Source organism: Monopterus albus, unplaced genomic scaffold, assembly GCF_001952655.1.
Source record: "Monopterus albus unplaced genomic scaffold, M_albus_1.0 scaffold85.1, whole genome shotgun sequence".
Taxonomy (NCBI): domain Eukaryota; kingdom Metazoa; phylum Chordata; class Actinopteri; order Synbranchiformes; family Synbranchidae; genus Monopterus; species Monopterus albus.
The window spans coordinates 1222456-1233136 of record NW_018127965.1 but is presented as its reverse complement, the minus strand read 5'-3'; positions in this window follow the sequence as shown (position 1 = coordinate 1233136).

Sequence of the window (10681 nt, the reverse complement as noted above, 5' to 3'; positions counted from 1 at the left end):
CACAATCCCCCTCTGCTTCAGCCGGGCGGCGCACAGAACAGGAGGCTTTCGCACAGATCACTTCACCCTCCGATGCCCCCACCAGAAAGGAGGAAGCTGGGGAAAGTGTGCGTTTATATGTGTGTGTTTGAAAGAGGCAGCAGGGGCCTTAAAGACAAAGTAGTCAAGCCTTTAGTTCTGTGTGTCAATAAAATCAACAAATATACTGCACATACATGCACATGCACACTGTAAAACACATGATACTATAATTCTGGTTTCTTGCTAAATTTACACTCAGTACTATGTATTTACACACACACACACACACACACACACACAGTGCCAAACAGTCTTTCATTGTGAGGTTCAGTGTTGTAGTTGATGTATATGCTCATACACACATCTCACATCTCTTTCTCACATGCATACACAGGTGCTACTACTTAGCCTCCTTTATCGGCATCAAAAACCATAAATGACATAAATGTTGTTTTCTGTTAAAAGACCCGTCACTAGATCTGGGAATGACAGCGGGCTCCTGTCTCGTGTGTTGAATTTTGGTGTCGGCTTGACATTTTTGTTTACATTAAGATCACAGATTGTGGCTCTAACATACAGGTGTGTGAAAAAACCCACATGTACTGTCTTACACAGTGCTTTGCTATGTTGTTGCTGAACACAAATGGGGTGGCTATAACTGAAAATCCTGAAACCTCTCTATGGAAACACACACACTGCTTTTTGGGATCTGATGGTGTTTTTGTGGCAGAGCTCTCTGATCACTGTTTAGTTTTGAAAAAGAGAGAGAAATAAGATGAGAGACATCAAACTATAGCAGGAAAGAAAGAGGGAGAGAGAGCAGTGCTCCATCCATCTTGTGTGGGTATGGAGCTTCATGGCTGGTACTCTATCCATCAATGAGCGCAACATTAACTCTCTGGATCAGAACCAACATCCCCAGATCTCTTTCCATCTCTCTTCCCCTCCCCTCACTCTGCTACATACACACACCAACACACACCATTAGTATTCTGCTGCCATCAATGAAAAACCTCAACATCCTCCTCTCTACCTTTCTCTCACAAACCCAAAATCTTTTTCTGTCTCCATCCCAAAATCTCCCACTCTGTTGAAAATCATAGTTATTTTTATATTTTGCATGGGACCGAGTTTGTCTCTTCTCTCTCCATCTTTGCACACCTTCACCACCTCAACAGCTCATCTCCTCAGCCCCTGTGATGTTTAGCTTGTCTCGATTCACCTCCTCCTTTCTCCTCTCCAGATCTCCTCTCCGCTGAGCTGCCTGATCTGCTCCTCTCTTTGTCTCTCTCCCAGTTGGTGTTAATAATTTAACTACTGAGCTGCTGCAGAGCTGGCTCCCATCCAGGCCTCAGATTGGCACTGTCTGTCTATTTATGACACTGTGTGGCAGTGCACATGTGTGGGATGTGCAAGAGTGAGAGAAGGACTTTGTGTATGTGTGCGCGCGTGTGTGTGTGGGGATGGGGGGTGGTGGTGGTGATGAGGACGTGCATGTGTTTTCCCTATTAGACTTCAGCCAACAGCAAATTAGCCTCCAAAGCTGTAAGACTGTCGCCTATATTGAAGTAAGAAAGACAAATGTGCATTACCATGGTTCGCACTTCAGATTTCTAACTGTAAGGCTGGATTATTTAACTCATAACTCACAGAATGTGCTTTGTACTAGAGTAGCGAGTGGCACACTGAGATGACAGCCAATCACAATAAATGATACTGTGTTAATAGCTGAAGGTTTACTGGACTTTCAGGTTATATTTAGTGTGATGTGAAAGTTGTCAGTGTGATTTGTTTTTATTCAGGCCTCTTGGTAAAATATTGAAAAGGATTTACCAATTGAAACTAATAAAGCTAACAGTTTGTTGTTTTTTTTACAATCCAATATTTTCTCTTATATTGATTTCATGGTTTTGGTATGAAGCACATTATATATTCATTTCTGTACCGTCTCCCTTAAACTAGCAGATTTTTTAACAGCTATTTCTCCCTCTCATTTATGTCCCAAGTGGTGGAGCCTTGAGTACTTTTAACAAGCTTTATTGTGCTGTCTTGTGTTATATTTGTGTGTTATATTGCTGTGAAGAAAATCTACCTACAAGTACAAATAAATTCACCTAAACTAAAGCAGAATGGAGACATTACTGAAAGCACAATTAAAAATGGAAATAAAAACAGTAGAAAGACACTAAAAATGACCTGAAATGAAAGAAGAAACAAAGTGGAGTATCAGGAAACAGTGGAGGACACATGAGGTCAAGTTAAAACCTCTAAGCTAAGAACAAAGGAGGAAATAAGTTCCCAAATGGTAACGTACAAATCAGCAAAATCTGGCATTTCAATATGTAGAGGACAGTGATGTCATGGTTTCTTTTAATGAAAAGGAAAGAATGCAATTAGATTTTTTTTCCCACATCCAGAAGGATGTGATTTATTTGTAAAATAATACCGTTCCACTTTATCTATCAAACTGTCCTGCTCAAACTGACAGCCTCCCTTCACTATAGAGGTTGGAAAATTGTGTAGAGGTCTAACTTGTTTTTAAGTTTACCACAGAAAAAAGTTAAGGACGACTTTATTTACAAATCCTTTACTTCATTCTGTCAATGCTCGGTGTGATGATCTCAACAACAATTTTACTAAATCCATTCCCCGCGTTACCTGAGAACACTCGGATTCATCTGATCTGAAAAAAAAAAGAGGTGACATTTCCGAAGCAAGTGTGTGACATGGTGTGAATCTCGATGCCACCTCCCACACCTCTCACCCTCCTACGGTCCTGCCCACAAGAGAGCTCTGCTGGGTAAAATCAGTGCAAGTAGCTCACGACATTCATTTATTCATCCTTGGCATCATCAATCATCTAAAGAATCAGCTGTCATTTTTTTTACATCACTTATATTATCAAATAATGAAAACAGTTTGCATGCGCATTTCCTCAGGGTTGTTACGGACTCAACAGCAAATCCAAAGAAAGAGAACTGCAGACTTTTTGGATGTACGGTATTTACCCTTGACCTTCCTAAGTTTAGTCTTTGCTTCCATTGCTTTATACTTTCACACTTAACTTTATCTTCCACTGTGTTCTCCAACCAATAAATAAGGATTGTTGTCATTTGTTTTGTTTACCACCAAGCCTCTGTCAATGCTGGTGTGGCGAGTGAATGGGTTGATGCGGCATTATGGCGTTCGCTGTAATTCGTAGTAAACAGACATATGCAAGGCCGCCCACTGCTCCACCTTATCTAAATTTGATATCTCATAAGGGCCTTTCACACTTGCCGGAAAACATAAACACACCACGAACGGCTGCACGCGCACAGAACCTGCACTGTCATTAATTTCAGAGATGGAGGGAGGTCAGCGCACCAGACGGTGTTTGTGTGTCCGTGTGCAAGCATGTGTGCAGGCTCACATGGCAGTAGATGTGTGTTCACATGTATGTGAGCGTGCATGTCAAATGGGGGAGGGAAATACGCATGTACGTACACACATGCATGCACACCGGTGTTGACAGGTGGCTGCGGTAAAGAGGTGGTCCCTGAGCTGGGGTCTGCCTGTCTCTGGCTGAGAGAGAGAGGAATAAAAAGCTCCCAGCAGCTGTCGCCCTAATTCCTCTAACACGGTGCTTGTGCTCTGATTAGAAAACAGATCTGGCCTCTAATTTACTCCTGACACCAACTAATGCTCTATATCTCAATCGCCTCCGTCCCCGCTCGCCACTGGCCTGCCTGGCTGGACACAGCGGCTCAGAAGACTAAGGGAACGTGTGAGTGAAAAAGCGCAGGCAGGTACACAAAACAAGCAGCTGAGCATGACTAGAGAGGCAAGGAGTCCTCTTCTGGTGTCACCTCGACATATCACGCTCAGACCCACTGGTGTTCAGATGAAAGATGAGACTGTTCATCTCCTCAGTCCGCAAAACAGCTAAGTCATTTGTGTTGCTCCATGTCAGCTTGAAGTCTTTGTATGTAAATCAATGTGCAAACCTGATTTATCTGCAAGATTCTACTCCTGAATGACTTGTGAAATAGGTGACTGAAAACACTCCCTTAGAGTTATGGTTTGGCTTGACAGCCTATATCACATACTATGCTTCTGTTCAACCATGAAGTGACTTTTTTTCTTATCTTTAGTATTAATAATTAATAATTTGAGATGCCTGAAGCTAAAAACTTAGTTTAAAGCAAAGATTAGCCAAAAAACATTTTTGAAATTTATTTTGCTTTCTTGCAGGTTTAGCTTGATCTTTATATTTAATTAAAGCTAAAACAAAGAAGCCAAAAAGTGCGAGGCAAAGTTTTGTTATGTCACAGCATGTGCAAGTCAAAATGTGAAAGCCATGCAGGTCTTGTCCAGTTCATTCCAAGTTGTGTGTTAGAAAAAAGCTCCCAGGACAGCAGCCTGGAAATAATTGTGATACTACAGTGTTATTTCCAGGTGTCCCTTTGGCAGGTGATTTTGTCCAAAGTGCTTTTTATCGTTTTTCCCCTCAGACACATACACACACTCATCTTACCACATATTCAAATAAAACACTGTGGTAAAGAAAAAAAGAATCACTGACCGGTTGAACTCAAAAACATATGTAAAATCAGTTTTTTAGGGGGTCACAAGCCAAAGAAGTAAACACAAGAGGAATTGTTTTTTAATCAAATTCCTCACTTCAGCTCTGTTCTATGACCTCTGACAAATTCTTGTAGGAGACATGTTAATAAATTGACAGTATAAAAACTGGGGGAAAAAAGACAGACTAACATAGTGGAATATAAAAGAGTTTGAGTGAATGAGTGAGAGAAGGTAAAGCGATTTCAGCATTGCCAGTTTTCATTGCCAGCGGAGGAGGAGAGGCCAGCTGGGTGTCTGGGTGCCATGACGAGGTTGGCCCAGCAGGGGGCAGAGGTGTGATGCAGGGAGTGGGAGGTGACAGCTCAGTGTCACACTGTACACAGGGTGTCACCTCACCAGGCTGGGAGAGGGAGAGAGAGTCGGAGAGAGTCAGAGAAAGAGGAGAAAGTTCTGTCTCAATCTGTAGGTGTTCATCTTTTTGTGGAGGACTTTTTGATCTGTCCTTCCATTTTTGAAGACTTAAGACTTGCTATTAGGCTTAAGGTTAAATTTAGATTAACGTTAGGCTGAGGAAGTGCATCGTCTTATTGTGATGAAGATATACCAGATGAGATGCCTGATGATGTAATGGATAAGAAACAATCTGTCATTTTATTACAGCAAACCACATTGAAAAAACACTCTTGTGTGAGTGTGTTGCTTTGTAACAAGCGACTGCTAGGTTTTCTTTGTGTAAGTGACTGTGCATGTGTGTGTGTGGAATCCTTTTTATTTCCTCTTTCTTCTCTCTCTGTCCCCTGTATCTGTCTCCAGGGACTCACTTGGCATCCCTCCCTACTTTTAATTCTTGCTTTGCAAACTGCTGCTGTCTGAACACAAGCTGGCAACACACACATGCACATATTCTTGGTTTCACCAATGCACCAGTGCAGCCTCCTTCAAACAGGCAATGAAAGACACCCACATATTCACCCCACGTCCAGTTTAAATGCATCACACATGTTCCTCTTTCCCATCACTGTCATCTAAAATATTGGAGAGGAACTCACAAACACATACAAGGGGGCAACAATGACACAGTACAAGTTCAATTCAGAGCGATAAACACAAATACACAAACAGTGATGAAAGAGTGAGATGCTTACAATCTCCCAGGAAATCCACACTCTCTCCCAGACACACACACACACACACACACACACTTCATCACTGACAGTAGCTGAAAGACACAGCGACAGCATCCCTGCTACTCAGAATGCAAATCCAGTGTGAAAGAAAACACACACACACAAATGATGAGCTTTTAAAACATAATCGATCAAGGAAGTAAAGGACATGAACGTTCCTCAGTTGTTTGTTTTGATATCTCTACTTGCGGCCCTTTTAGTTTCGAACAGTTATAATAACGTAACCGCCAGCGGTGCTCACACAGCCAAATGCACGCATACAAGTTCTCCAGCAAAACATACATACACTGACAGGCAGATGAGCCAAACTTCAAAAGCAAGAAATAAATAAATTAAAGACAAATCTGATAAGGATGAATAAATAAGAGGAGAGAGAGATGCAAAAAGGAAGGAGAGAGAGAGTGTTCAGGAGTAAAAGAGGAAGCAGAAAGGGAGATGCGGTGATTTTTGTAAAGAGGCTGCAGGTGTAAGGACACAGAGAGAGAGAGAGAGACACATACACAGTCTTGTTTAACTGGCATGCAACAGCAAAGATGGAAGCACACTCCATAGATAGATATCTATGTGCAACTGTGTGAACCAGCCTGCAAGACACAATGTGAGTGACTTGACTGTCTTGTGAGTTTCCTACACTGTCTTTTTTTTTTTAATTATTTGGAGAAGGGTGTGAGTGTGAACACAAATATGCAAATGAAACGGTTATTATTGCATTGCTCATCAAGCAGCATGGAGCAGACATTAATAGGCTGATGAATATGCATGTGAATTTGTTAATTAAGTTAATTATTCTGCTGAAAATGCATTCGTCTTCCAAGGACATCTTCCCCAGGATTCCAACCTGCTCCACTCATTAGTCATGCGATATTTTACACTGGGCGCTGGGACAAGATTAAGGAACGGGAGGGGCAGGAGGGGCCACCAGGGTTGAGATGTATACAATATAAGGGCATCATGGGTTTCAAGTCCACTTAAGAACAGCAGTAAGAGCCAGAGACAGAGATATAATGGCATTATAATGATGCCTAATCATTCATCAGCTCTTCAAAACTCAAGGGTCAGTGAAAGAGACAAAGCACTGCATCTAGTTACAGTAGGGCGTGCACACTCCTAGTGGCCAGACGTTTGCTCCATCTCTGCTTTTCTCTTTCCTCTCCAGTAATTCCCCCTCTTCACTGCTTTTCCTCTAATTGCTTATTAAAACCCTCTTAAATGAACTTTTTGTGCCAACTTTCCAACACATTAATTAATTGTTGTAGCCAATTAAGTGTCGCTGCGCAAATGAGCTTCAGCACAAATGGCCTTGCTGACTCCTTTCCCAGCAGCCCCTCTGCCCTTAAAGTGGCAGCATCAACACAGACACACGCATAGGGAGAGAATAATCTTGCCTTGCTCATGAAGCTCTTTGAATTGAATCTGTAATGAATCTTGAGGTCTTGCAAAAGTAATTTAGGTCACAGAAGGGCAGCACCATGCAGAGAGGATGATGTTTCTTTGGCTGAACTGGAGATAACTGTCAAATGGTCAGAGACAGATATAGAGAATATCAGCATATTTTTTTTCCATTCAAGTGTTTTCCCATTATTGATTATTGATGGAGCACATAAAAGCAAACACTTCAGCGTGGATGGAATATATTCCAAAGGAGTGATTATTGTGTTTCATGAGCTGGCACCAGTGACTTTATATAAAATTGGTGCACATCTGTATCATCTGGCCAGTTCAATAGCACCCTAAAAATTCTTTGGTTGGTCTCAGTGCTGTTGAGCGATCAAGAAATAACGAGTGTGTGACAGCAGTTTCCCACAAAACTATAAACTGAGAAGAAATAGAGATGGTGTTACGGCATCAATAAAGCATGCTGTTGCAGCAGTAAAGCATATATCACTGTGAGGATAAAGTCAATCAATTTTTTGAAATATCACATAAATAAAGATGTAACCATAAAAGAAATGACAGACATAAAATTTTGTTTGATTGAAGACAAAGACGGGATCTGATGAAAACAGCAGAATTTCTGAACTATGAAAGATGCATTCTTTTTTTTTTTCTGTCGCTCAACTGTAAGGATGAAGGGGTGCATTATACAGGCAAAAATGTGATCCACCGATATCATTCTTTGCATGTTTAGTTTACAATTCCTGCTTTACATTACCTGTGCTTCATTAAATCTCTTTACATGTGTGTATGTTTTAGATGTGGGACTGCGAGAGTCCCTGTCTCCCCTCACTGAGTTTACACATAGTCACTGATAAAACAGCCTCGGTCATCAAACCATAATATGGCTGAGAGAGACAACAGCAGCTCTGCCCCAAGGCTGGCCCCCCCCCCCCCCACATATATATATATTAAATATATGAATGCAAGAATTCATGCACATTCTAACTGCTGCACACAGACACTGGAACACACACATACAATATAGCTAGTACCTGCAATTTAGAGCACGAGATACATAACTTGTTTTAAAAAGATATTTTTACCAGTGCAGACCATATTTTACACATTCAAACTGAATCTAGATATTTAGCACAATACCATGAAAAAGCAATAAAAATGATGCCTGCAAGAGTCGCATCTCAAACTGTGCATTTTTTTAATTTTAACAGAATGCTGAAATAATAAAGCGTAATCTGAATCTAAAAACATTGAGTGAACATGTGTAAAATATCCTTCAGTGTTTGATTAATTAAAATGTTTCCTCAAGCTCAAAATGAAAATTGCAGGATTAAAAAAAAAAAAAGAAATCTTACTGTTGTCCTCAAGAGCCATTCAGTGTTTGGTGTCCTCGGCTGTCCATCAGTCTTCTCCGTCCCAGTTTGCCCTCTTCTTAGTCTTTTGGCTTCCTGTGCGAGTTTGCTGCCAAATTAAAGTGTTGAGACAGAATGATTAGCTGGATGTTTTACTAAAGATTCTACATTGCTCTTCTGTGGCAAGTTAAAAAATGAATATCTTAATTTTAGCTAAAAAAAAAAACAACCATTTGAGCTTAAAGGCAGTGTCTGAAAAGTCACAGCTTTAACAGACTTTCTATACTAGCTAGTGGGATATTTCCTATTTCCTAAAATTCAACAGTCAATCAGCATTTTGTCCAGTGGGTCATATGCATTTAAGCCGAAAACATTTCTTTAAGGGCTCTTTGTAGTTATTTGGGGACTAGGCAGATGTGTGATGTGAGAGCTAGGTTTGCCAGCTGCTATTTGTTCAGTGTTGCCAGATTTCATAATAATGGACAAAGGGTATCCAGCTGCTGAGACTATAGTAATGTAGCATGTAGATTCTAAATTTGTGCTCTAACAATCAGTTTGCATAAAGACTGAGAACACCGGACCGATCTGTGAAACAAAAATACAATTTCATGAATAATATCTGGCAAGAACTGACAGAAGTGGGCTGTCAATCACTATTCACTATTTGTCTGGATGTCCACCAAAATCACTGTAGCTGACAGTGTAGCGACGGCATCCAAAATGGAGGCTCCATTTGGATTGCCGTTGTCGCCTGTCTCTGCCATGGCGAATACGGGCTTCAGACTGGCAGCATGGCACATTAATGGGCATTCCCCATAAGGTGCCTTTCTGATTGATGGCACAGCCTCGCTCACCCCCCTCTCTTCACTCCTCAGTCCTGATTTATTCGTCTAGTCTCTGTGACTTGGCACTGGCATTGCCCACTCTTTCTCCTGTGGAAACTCCCCGTGGGCACATTCGCTATTATTTGGAGTCCCGATGGGCGAAAGCATCAGACAGAAACATACACGTACACACGCTCATACACGTACACACTGCGTCGTCTCATCTCACTCACACTGGGCCTGTGCTAGAGGGCAGGTGAGCCTCTCACTGCTTCCACTCTGAAAGGATCTCGCACCCAGAGGGCTCAGCTGCTCGCTGGGCCAGAGGGGTAAGCGGCTCTGTAAGCCTGCCAAGTGGGGAACTGGTCTGGGTATGCATGAGGCCGCTACTACAACAAACACACACACACACACACGCACGCACGCAAATGTGCACACACACAGCCCGTCTGCATGAACCTTGCAGACTACAGTCTTTGCCAATCTGCAGTTTATGGTCCTTGTCTGCCTGTCAAGACCGTCATGAAGAGATCAACACACATGGTGAAGGAATCGGCACATAAATAAGACTGATGCATACAGGGAGCACTTCACAGCACTGTCTGGGACAAACCTCTGTGCCACTTATATACATTTGAGGCAGTGTATACAGAGAATTATAAAACCTACCGCGCTCCACAGTGAAAATACTATTTGAACAGCCACAATAATTTTTGCTTTGTCTTCTTCCAACTAGGTGTTCTTTTAAAAATGGTTTAACCATGAGACCAAATTATGTGCCTGTTAAAACTAATATAAAAACAATATCTAACCCTCATTAAGCCCATGTTTAAATTGTAATTATGCATGTTTTGTTTTTTGTTTCATTTTAGTTGTATTTAAACAAACTCATTCGGCTTTTACTGCAGTTGTGATTTTTGATCAGGCTTTGCAGAGGCCCATGACTTCCTGTATGAGCTACATACAAGATGAGTGAATGTCTACCATCTAGTGGCCGCTTCACAAAAACATTCAGAAACATCAGGAGGGACAATTTCACTGGTCGCATGACTTCCTTTAATAAACGGAACCAAGAAAAAAAAAAAACATTACAAAATTTTGTCTTTACAGACACATTAAATCATTTTCTCCTCCCTTTTCTTTTCCAAAGCAAAAAAATGGAAACACAATCATGGACCTATTTTTTCTAAGTATCCATTTTCATGTAGAAAATAACTGCATCAAAACAAAGAAAAAGCCTTTGTTGCACAAGCTGGCAGGGAGGTGAGGGGCAGACATATTTCAGAGTCCACCAGGTAAAGCCAGAAAGGTCTGTGTGTGCGTTTCTAGCTTTAAA